This window comes from Brassica rapa, unplaced genomic scaffold, assembly GCF_000309985.2.
Source record: "Brassica rapa cultivar Chiifu-401-42 unplaced genomic scaffold, CAAS_Brap_v3.01 Scaffold0570, whole genome shotgun sequence".
In the NCBI taxonomy this organism is placed as follows: Eukaryota; Viridiplantae; Streptophyta; class Magnoliopsida; order Brassicales; family Brassicaceae; genus Brassica; species Brassica rapa.
This window is the reverse complement of record NW_022610510.1, coordinates 1-11279: the sequence shown is the minus strand read 5'-3', so window position 1 is coordinate 11279 and position 11279 is coordinate 1. Positions and strand designations below refer to the sequence as shown.

Sequence of the window (11279 nt, the reverse complement as noted above, 5' to 3'; positions counted from 1 at the left end):
GTCGCTATGTAGCGACCGAGCAGAACGGACGCTTGGTCGCTACGTAGCGGCCGAGCTTTGGCTCGAGCTCGGTCTTGGTTGCTACGTAGCGACCAGATAGCGTGCATGTGCGGTAATTTCGCAATGATCGAGCTTGAGTTGTCCATTTTGAGCTTTCAAGGATATTTTTCGTAAAAACTTCGTATTGGTTATTTTTTACGAAAATCATATTTTTATTTTACTATCTTTTCAGAAATACGATTTCCGAGGGTTTTCGGGTGTTAATTCTATTATGACCGTTTTTGACCCCAACAGTTAGCCCCCCAGCCCGTTAGGACCATGCATCGTATGGTCCTAGCGCGCGGTTAGGAATGTTTGGCAAGTTTGGCGTGTTGGATGGAATCAATATCCGAAAGTCCGAGTTTGAATAGTAAATTCTCATGCCTATAAGAAGGGAGGTAACTTGTTTCACAATTTTTCACTTTCTTGTCTTCTCTAAGATTTCTCTTAAGAAAAACTTTCTTTGTTTCTCTCCATCCTTTCCCTCTATTTTCCCAAAAGAGAAGTATAAAATGTCGAGCAAGAAAAAGATTGCAAAAAAAGGATCTTCGTCCGCGAGTGCTCATGAAGAGCTCATTGTTCCGAAGATAGAGTTCGTGCCTCACTCGGTAGATCCTGCCGAGAATGAGGCATGGTGGGTTGCGCATTACGGTTCGATCACTCCTCCCAAAGAGAAGTCGGTCCCGGTCCTGACCCATCATACGGTCGAGGAAGGGGCACCAAGCAGGAGTACCGACGAGTTCCTCGAGATCATGCGGTCGTTCTATCGCATTCCAAGCACGGTGGCGTTCCGGGTTCCTCGTCGAGAGGAAAGCGCTGATAACCCCCGGAGGGTTATTTCACTTGCTACGAAGCGTTCGTAGTGCGTTGTCGCTTGTGGTTCCCGATTCCCGAAATCGTCGTCCGAGTGTTGTAGCGTTTCGAGGTGGCAATAAGCCAGCTGAATCCCTTTGCCATTCAGCACCTCGTTGGAATCCTGATCCTGAGCTACGAGCATGGTCTCTCCCTTTCCGTTGATCACTTTGACGCGCTTTTGAGGCTACAGCTCGTCAAGGATAAGGATAAGTATAGGCTAGTCCCTCGGAGTTTCATGTCGGTGGTTAAGAGGTTCATCTCCAATTTCACTCGTGGAAGAAATTTTTCTTCTTTGTTCGTATAGACGCTGCGTCTGTCGAAGAGAGTTGTATCCCACTGCTCCGGAGGTTGCCAAATGATCGTCCCTTCATCAACCCGCTGGCCCCGTTCCCCGAGGATATCATCGAAGTGAGGGACCTTCTTAGGAATGGTCCGTTTTTTTGGAGTTCTTTTACGCCGAAACGAGTTCGGAAGGCGCTAAGAGCATCTCCATCCCCACTCTATTTTTCACTCTAAAAAAAAGTTTGAGTAAAAAATGCTCCAATGGTACTCTATTTCTCACTCTATAATAGAGTGAAAAATAGGTTTACTCCAAATATAGAGTAATTTGTTTTTTGTTTGTTCATCACTCTATTTTCTACCTTAAAATAGAGTACCATTGGAGCAAACTCAAACTCTATTATAGAGTTACTCTATTTTAGAGTAAAAAATAGAGTAAGCCATTGGAGATGGTCTAAGGTTCGTGTGTCTCGATCCCGCGGAAGCGGGAAACGACTCCGAGACCGATGATCAGAGTCCCAACGCTGCCCCCGCTGCTGCGACGGGGTGGAACTCTTCGAAGGGGAAGGATATCGATCTTGGTGACATAGAGTTTTCGATAGACGATTCTATGCTTCCGGGATGGGATCCGGACCTTGCTTATGGCGACGGAAGCGGTTATAGCGAGGTTCCTATTCCTGACTTCGATGATTTCTTCGCTGGTCTACCCTCGGGTTTCAATGCTCCTCCACCTACGAATGAAACAGGGAGGCCGAAGGTTGTCGCGGAAGGGTCTCGTATTATCAACTGGGTATGATGATGATTTTTTTTTTGAAAATACTTGTGATTGCCTAGGTGTTTTTTTTTTGTTGCTTATAACGTGTTAATTGGTTTCGCAGGGCCTTAACTTGCTTGGCTCGGCCATTGAGGCGAGCCATAGGGAAGCTATGGTCTATCGTTTTAAAGCGGAGAAAGCGGAACGAGATCTCGCTCGAGTGCAAGGCGAGATGTTGGAGCGAGAAGGCGCAACTTGCTCGCGATCATGCGCGGGCTATCTGTAAGGCGGAAAGGAAGGGCAAAAGAGAAATCGTCGAGGTGATGAAGACTTGTGCCTCTCAGTTCCAGGTCGAGTATGGGAACCTCAAGAATGCCTTCACCTCGGTAGGCGATTTTTGTGAGTGCTGCGGTTCAGTTGGAAGTCTTTGGAGGACGCAAGCCGATGACTATGTGTTTGAGAAGGAAATGAGCTTGATGAAGAGCGGCATGAACGAACGTGCCCACACTGAGGCGCTCATTCTCTCGATCGAGGAGAGGATCCAAGGGTTCTGGGATTCCATCCCGGTTTCCCCTGATACTGAGGAGGTTCCGACCGGGTTTCCCGATGGTGACGAGGAAGTGGATCGTCCCGCAGATGCGTTCGGTGCTTCGTTGTTGGGGTCAAAAACGGTTACGACGGAATTACCACCCGAAAATCCTCGGAGATCGTATTTCCGAAAGAGTTAGTAAAAGAAGAGATGTAATTTTCGTAAAAATAACTTATACGAGGTTTTTACGAAGAAGTATCCTTTGGGATTCAAACCGAACGATCGTCCCGCTCGGTCGCTACGTAGCGACCGAGCTCGAGCCAAAGCTCGGTCGCTACGTAGCGACCGAGCGCTCGTCCCGCTCGGTTGCTACGTAGCGACCGAGCTCGAGCCAAAGCTATCTCCCGAAGACCGTAGCAAGCTCAGTCCATGTCTCCCGCTATTCTAATTCATCGATCAAACTTCGCGGATTAGAAACCGCGGAAAACTCGTAGTAAACGTGTCGAGTCGGAAGACGGCCAAAGGGACCTAAAACACGACTCGAGGCCCATCCTACGATTTTTCCTAACCAAAAGCCCGTGAACCACAGCATGGTTCACGCTTGGCCCACGAGGAAGGATAAATGTCAAGTTTCCGCGGATAAATACGGAAGTTTTGAAGATAATTGTGAAGATCGGGAAAAATGGAATATCTCCATTTTTATGCTATGATGGCTTAAGGGCAGAAGAGTAAAAGCGTAAACCGACCTTGGAGCTAGTATATAAGGAGTCCTAGGCGAGGAGCAGAGGGAGAGAACTTTTTCAGAGCAAACTTAGCGATTTAGGCAATTTAGGCAATTTTTCGTTTTTGTTATTTCGAGCTGCGACTCAATTAGGTTTAGCCGTCTTAGGGTTGCTAGAACTAGGAATCTCGCCGACAGCTCTCGAGCCCAGGCTTATACCTTGTTGTAACGCGCATACGCAGATTTGGAATAAGATCTACTTTGCTCTCTTTTTCGATTTCTTATTTTTATCGTTGTCATTCTCGTGTTCTGATTGCTTGACGTGTGGTAATTAACAGATATCCGGGTCCTCTGGGAAGTTAGGGTTTTCCTAGTTTCCTTATTTAAACGGAAATCGACAGTGCGAATTTCGGTTCCCACAGTTTGGCGCTAGAAGGAGGGGGCCTTACGGATCAATCTAACCCGAAAAAGCCACACACAGTCAGACATGTCAACCAACGACGCGGATAACATGCAAACTCCCCTTAACGGAGGCAGCGGCACCGATCTCCACACTCCGGTAGCGGACGTATCTGCGGCCAACGCGCAAGCCAACGCCGCGACGCTCGAGGAGTTTAAAAAGATGTTCGCCACCTATGAAAAAAGGTCGGAAGAACAGGATAAGCTCGTGAATACCTTGACCAAACAGGTTGAAACCTTAACGGCAAGGACCCAAGCTATCCGTCCCCGCGGAGCCACCAAAATCCGCGGGAAGAGGCTCGACTTCGCCACCCCACTCGATAGAGCAGGAGTCGCGCGGGAACGACCTTCTGGTCAAAACCCCAGCGAGAAATCTCCCATCGAAAAGGGGAACTCTGAAAGTCTTCCGCTCCCTGCAAAGGACTCGGAGGATAACGAAGCCGAACACATTGACCTGGATCCTAGCGATGTCTCCAACGACACTGATGAGGATGTCGACAGACATCCAAGAAGGACCAGAAGCCGATCCGCTCGAGAAGGCTCCCCGTTCGAAAAACCAATGACGGAAGAAGAAGAAGTCGCCTATTGGAACGAACAAGAGGAGCTGGCCGAAAGGCAAACCGAGTTCACTCGCAGTAAGCGCCGACAGGCTCGGAAATCCACTGACGAGACATCGGATATCCGCGATCTTCGCGACTACATCACTAAGACTGCGGCAGAAGTGAGAGCCGTAAAGTCTCAAATCCATCATGCTACTAGTGCTGCCCCCGAGATCGATCGACTGCTGGAAGGAGCTCGAAAGACCCCCTTTACCAGTCGCATTTCGGACATGAGGGTATCCGATCCGGGAAAGATAAAAGTACCGAAGTACGATGGTACGGCCGATCTGAAAGCGCACCTTCAGGCTTTCCACATCGCGATGGGAAGAGCAAGACTGAAGGACGGCGAAAAGGATGCCGGCTATTGCCGCCTGTTTGTCGAAAATCTTGAAGGAGCAGCGCTCGAATGGTTCGCACGCCTTCGTCGCAACACCATCGGGAGTTTTCGACAGCTCGCATCGGAATTCCTCAAACAGTACTCTGTATTCATAGACAGGGAAACCTCCGATGTTGACCTCTGGAGTCTCTCCCAGAGGGAAGACGAACCCCTCCGCGAGTTTATCAGTCGGTTCAAGCTGATAATGTCCAGGGTCAGCGGGATAAGCGACAAAGTGGCCATCGACGCGCTGAGAAAGATGCTCTGGTACAAGTCGAAATTCAGAAAATGGATAACTCTCGACAAACCGCGAATGATCCAGGACGCCCTTCACAAAGCAACGGACTACATCATAGTCGAGGAAGAAACTAAAGTCTTATCGCAAAAACATAAGCCGGCAAGACCATCCTCGAAAGACGCAGATCCGAAGGGGAAAAAGAAGAACTCTCGTAACGACAAGTACGTCCATCACGAGGGGGAAGATCTCCAAGGAGCGCATAACTATGCGATCAATTCGGATCAAGGCCGGACCACGGGCAACACATGGACTCGCAATCAAGGGTATGACGAGAACACCTTCTGCGAGTTCCACCAATCCCGAGGACACTCCACGACTAATTGCAAAGTCTTGGGAGCAAGGCTGGCCGCGAAGCTACTCGCTGGAGAGCTTTCGGAAGTAACTAGCGTCAAGGATCTCATCCTCGATTCTGATCGGCCTCCAAAGACGGATAGAAATCCGCCCGCAGAAAAATCCCCTCAACGAAACCAACCTGGGGATAAACGCGGTAGGAGGCCGGATGACAAAGGGAACGATAACAATCGTCGCAGAGTCAATATGATCATCGGAGGATCTCAATACTGCGGCGATACCGTGTCGGCCATCAAGGCTTACCAACGGAAGGCAGAATCAAGCGCAAATTGGCCTACATGGTCTCCTCCTCGAGACGGCCAAAGTTGCTCGATCACCATCACAGAGGAAGAAGCCGGCGGTATCGACCAACCTCACTGCGACCCGCTCGTCATAGATCTCGTCATACGAGATTTAGAAGTCGGAAGGGTACTCGTCGATACGGGAAGCACGGTCAACGTAATCTTCCGCGACACTCTCAAGCGGATGAGTATCGAACTCGGAGAGGTAATTCCAACGCCAAAACCACTCACGGGTTTTTCAGGCGAAGTGTCGATGACTCTCGGATCAATCCAATTGCCAGTCATGGCCAAGGAGATCACGAAAATCGTCGAATTCGCGGTAGTCGACCATCCCGCTATCTACAACGTGATCATGGGAACCCCATGGCTCAACGCCATGCAGGCAGTTCCGTCAACTTACCACCTGGGTCTCAAGTTCCCAACGCCGAGCGGAGTCGCGGCCATCTGGGGATGCCAAAAACAGTCGCGACTATGCTTCCTCACGGAGCATAAGTTAAGGCAAATCACGGCTTCTGCAAACGGCAAACGCGCGAAGATAGATCGATCTTCGGTCAAAAGCGCCCCGCCCGAGGACGAAGTAAAATCGTCTGTCAACGCAAACGCATCGGACGTCGAAGCTCGACATAAATCCGAAGCCCACGCGACAACTCAACCGGAACATCCAGAAAATGGCCTCGACCCAGCCACGATAGACACGGTCAAGGCGGACATCACGACATCTACCGCCGAGTAAGAACACTCGCGGCATGAAACAGAACTACGAGATGGCTTGATCCTCGAAAGGGGTACGTAGGCAGCTTGTCAAAAGACGAGTTCAGATATCCCCCTCTCTAAAAAGGGGGGGGGGAGTGGGTGCGTATACTCGTATACTCCCACAATCGCCATTATTGTAATCGAGTTTTTAGAAACGTCAAAAATTTTACAATATACACTGTCCTTTTTATCGAAAACGCTTACGCTTCAGTTTACGCTCGTCTGCGGCCTCATCCGGCCCAAAAATCGTAAAGATTATCATCTTTCAAACACGTAAATATACACGTATAATCCTCGAAATAACTGCGAGACGTCGCAAAAAGTTAAAATTCCAGGACAATGCTAACAAATTGTCCGAACGCAACCACCAAAAACCTTACACCCCGTTCGTCGATTGGCCCCGACGAACACGCCAGCCGTCTTAAACAAACGCAATTCGATCACTCTTTTGATCTTTAAAAACGTCCAGCACAAGGACAAAAACGCGCTACAACAAAAATCCGAAATTTTGGTTTAGCACTTCCAGTTGATTCTGAGAAGATGCTCGATTCGTACCATACAAGTCATATAAGCCGAGAACATATCGCGGACTTTAAACCGGTACGAGTCAGGAAGAAATCGCAACAGGAAAAACGATAGCCGGTTAGTCACCGCACAAACCTTAACCGAAAGTAAACCTAGGTCTTGCCCTAAACCCAACGCTCTGGTCTCAAACATCTCAAGGCATGATATCTAAAAGATACGAGATCATAAACCATGCCTCTCCGTTCGTATCTCAATGTTCTCGAAAATCGTAAAGATAGATAAATTTTTACGAAAATCACGAACGAACCAACAGATTGAACGTCTAATTAGAACTACATACGAGACGACAACTCGTATTTACTTCAACCCTACTCAGGAAAACTCGAAACATTTATCATATAAATAAACCGTGTAAAGCGGCAAGGGATTCAAAGCCACCAACGGCCAGTCCCGGAAATACAAATACAGCCGTCTAGGCCTAGACGAAATCCAAATTCAAAGGGCCACACTTGGCCGAAAACAAGGATAACTGATCCATCCCTCATAATCAAAAGTCAAAGTCCCCGGACAACGAAGCACCAAACGCATCCACGGGACGATCCACTTCCTCGCCACCATCGTGAAAATCGATCGGAACCTCCTCGGTATCAGGGGAAACCGGGATAGAATCCCAGAACCCTTGAATCCTCTCGTCGATCGGAGAGATAAGCGCCTCAGCGTGGGCACGGTCACTCATCCCACTCTTCATCAAGCTCATTTCCTCTTCAAACACATAGTCATCGGCTCGCGTCCTCCAAAGACTTCCGACCGAACTACGGCACTAGCGAAAGTCACCCACCGAGGTAAAGGCATTATTGAGGTTCCCGTACTCGACCTGGAACTGCGATGCACGAATCTTCATCACCTCGACGATTTCTCTTTTGCCTCTCCTCTCCGCTTTACGAACAGCCCGCGCATGATCACGAGTAAGCTGCGCCTCTCGCTCCAGCATCTCGCCTTGCACGCGAGCGAGATCCCGCTCCGCTTTCTCCGCCTTGAAGCGGTAGACCATGGCTTCTCTATGGCCCGCCTCAATGGCCGAGCCCAGCAAGCTCAGGCCCTGCAAAAACGATTGGCATGATATGAATATATACATGGGACAATCACCAAAAAATTCTCAAAAAAAAAAAAAACTAACCCCATTGATGATTCGAGAACCTTCCGCAACGACTCTCGGCCTCACCGATTCTTTCGTAGGAGGAGGAGCATCGAAACCCGATGGCAGCCCAGCAAAGAAATCATCGAAATCCGGAATAGGGGCCTCGCTCGAACCGCTTCCGTCGCCGTAAGCAAGGTTCGGATCCCATCCTGGAAGCATAGAGTCGTCCATCGAAAACTCTATGTCGCCAAGATCGACACTTTTTCCCTTCCAAGAGCTCGACTCCGGCGCAGCTGTCGGAGCTTCGACGGGATTCTGGTCGTCGGGTTCGGAGTCGCTTCCCGTATCCGCATCCAAAGCAGGACCGGGTTGCACAAATCTCAGTGCCTTCCGAACCCTTCTCGGCGTGAAAGAAGTCCAGAAGAAGGGACCATTCCTGAGAAGATCCCTCACCGCAATAATGTCCTCAGGGAACGGAGCAAGAGGATTGATGAAGGGACGATTGTTCGGCAACCTCCGGAACAGTGGAATGCAACTCTCTTCGACGGACGCAGCGTCCAAACGAACAAAGAAAAAGAACTTCTTCCACGAGTTGAAGTTCGAAATGAACTTCTTAACCACTGACATAAATTTCCGAGGGACAACCTATGCTTATCCGTATCCGTGACAAGTTGAAGCCTCAAAAGCGCTTCATAATGATCAACGGAAAGGGAAAGGCCATGCTCATAGCTTAGGATCAAGATCCCAATAAGGTGCTGAATGGCAAGGGGTGTCAACTGACTTATCGCAACTTCGAAGCGGTCCAACACTCGGACGAGAATTTCGGGTATGGGGAACCAGAGGCGACAACGCACTATGAACGCCTCATAACAAGTAAAGTAACCCTCCGGGGGGTTGTTAGCACATTCCCCGCGGCAGGGAACCCGGAACTCCACAGCATCCGGGATGTGGTAGAACGACCGCATTGTCGCGAGAAACTCGCCAGTAGTCCTGCTTGCATCCTCTTCCTCGACTCCACGATGGACCAGGACCGGGAATAGCTTCTCCTTGGGAGGGGTCAACGAGCCATAATGAGCAACCCACCATGCCTCGTTCTCGGCAGGACCGAGCGATCATCCCGCTCTGTCGCTACGTAGCGACCGAGCTCAAGCCAAAGCTCGGTCGCTACGTAGCGACCGTGCACTCGTTTCGCTCGGTCGCTACATAGCGACCGGGCTCGAGCCAAAGTTCGGTCGCTGTGTAGCGATTGAACCTTTCCGAACATCGATACGACACCAGTCCTTGCATTCTCGTCAAACCTTCGAATGCTATCTCCCGAAGACCGTAGCAAGCTCAGTCCATGTCTCCCGCTATTCTAATTCATCGATCAAACTTCGCGGATTAGAAACCGCGGAAAACTCGTAGTAAACGTGTCGAGTCGGAAGACGGCCCAAAGGGACCTAAAACACGACTCGAGGCCCATCCTATGATTTTCCTAACCAAAAGCCGTGAACCACAGCATGGTTCACGCTTGGCCCACGAGGAAGGATAAATGTCAAGTTTCCGCGGATAAATACGGAAGTTTTGAAGATAATTGTGAAGATCGGAAAAATGGAATATCTCCATTTTTATGCTATGACGGCTTAAGGGCAGAAGAGTAAAAGCGTAAACCGACCTTGGAGCTAGTATATAAGGAGTCCTAGGCGAGGAGCAGAGAGAGAGAATTTTTTCAGAGCAAACTTAGCACTTAGAGCGATTTAGGCAATTTTCCGTTTTTGTTATTTCGAGCTGCGACTCAATTAGGTTTAGCCGTCTTAGGGTTGCTAGAACTAGGAATCTCGCCGACAGCTCTCGAGCCCAGGCTTATACCTTGTTGTAACGCTCATACGCAGATTCGGAATAAGATCTACTTTGCTCTCTTTTTCGATTTCTTATTTTTATCGTTGTCATTCTCGTGTTCTGATTGCTTGACGTGTGGTAATTAACAGATATCCGGGTCCTCTGGGAAGTTAGGGTTTTCCTAGTTTCCTTATTTAAACGGAAATCGACAGTGCGAATTTCGGTTCCCACATTCGTTGTCTGGGGACTTTGACTTTGGACCATGAGAGGTGGAGTGATTATTGAAAGAAATATGCTTGTCTTTCCGTTCTATGTTTGTGGCCGAGTGTGGCCTTTATTTCGAGAGATTGTATGGGCCTGTTTCGGCCGTTTTAATTGCTTATCGGGACTGGCCGTTGGTGGCTTTGAATCCCCTACCGCTTTACACGGTTTTATATATATGATGGATGTTTCAAGAGTTTCAGTTTGCGTATGTTTTTAAATTGTTGAGAGAAAAGAATATGAGTTGTCGTCTCATACTTAACTCCTAGTGTAGCGTTCTTTCGTCTGTTCGTAAAAGATGCAGAATTTGTGAACGTTTAGAAGTGAACGGCGAGACATGGTTTTAAGATCTCGTATCAATTTTTAGATATCATGCCTTGAGATGTTAGAGACCAGAGCGTTGGGTTTAGGGCAAGACCTTGGTTTACTTTCGGTTTAAGGTTTGTGCGGTAACTAGCCGGCTATCGTTTTTCCTGTTGCGATTTTTTCCTGACTCGTATCGATTTAAAGTCCGCGATAGGTTCTCGGCTTATATGACTTGTATGGTATGAATCGAGCATCTTCTTAGAGGCAATTTTTAAGCCAACTAGAAGTGCTAAACCAAAATTTTGGATTTTTGTTGTTGCGCGCTTTCGTCCTTTGTGTTGGACATTTTGAAGATTAAAAGAGTGATCGAGTTGCGTTTGTTTAAGACGGCTGGCGTGTTCGTCGGGGCCAATCGACGAACGGGGTGTAAGGTTTCAGTGGTCGCGTTCGGACAATTTGTTCGTATCATCTTTGAATTTCAACTTTGCGACGTCTCGCAATTGTTTTGAGGACTATATGTGTATCTTTAAGTGTTGAAAGATGATAATTTTGCGATTTTGGGCCGGATGAGGCCGCACACAAGAGTCTTAACGTTTCCAGGGGTGTCCTGAAAGTTTTTGCGTTTATCTGAAGAGTAAACGTTTTCGATAAAAAGGAGTACCGTAGATTGTAGTAAAAGTTTTTGAAGTTTCTAAAAACTTGATTATAATAATGAATCTTTTTCTAAGTAGGAGTCAACGAGTATACGCACCCACTCCCCCCCCCCTTTTAGAGAGGGGGATAGCTGAACTCGTCTTTTGACGAGCTGCCTACGTACCCCTTTCGAGGATCAAGCCATCTTGTAGTTTTGTTTCATGCCGCGAGCGTTTTTACTCGGCGGTAGACGTCGTGCTGACCGCCTTGACCGTGTTGATCGTGGCCGGGTCAACGCTGTTTT

At 48.5% G+C, this 11279-nt stretch overlaps 1 long non-coding RNA gene across 1 annotated transcript; it reads right to left on the bottom strand.

Annotated features, from left to right (window-relative positions):
- Positions 1–2010: 2010 nt before the first annotated feature.
- Positions 2011–11272, bottom strand: LOC117130582. Its single transcript, XR_004453925.1, has 2 exons — positions 10007–11272; positions 2011–2575 (listed from the first exon to the last, which is right to left on the bottom strand). It is a non-coding gene; the product is annotated as an uncharacterized LOC117130582 (long non-coding RNA).
- Between the last annotated feature and the right edge of the window lie 7 nt (positions 11273–11279).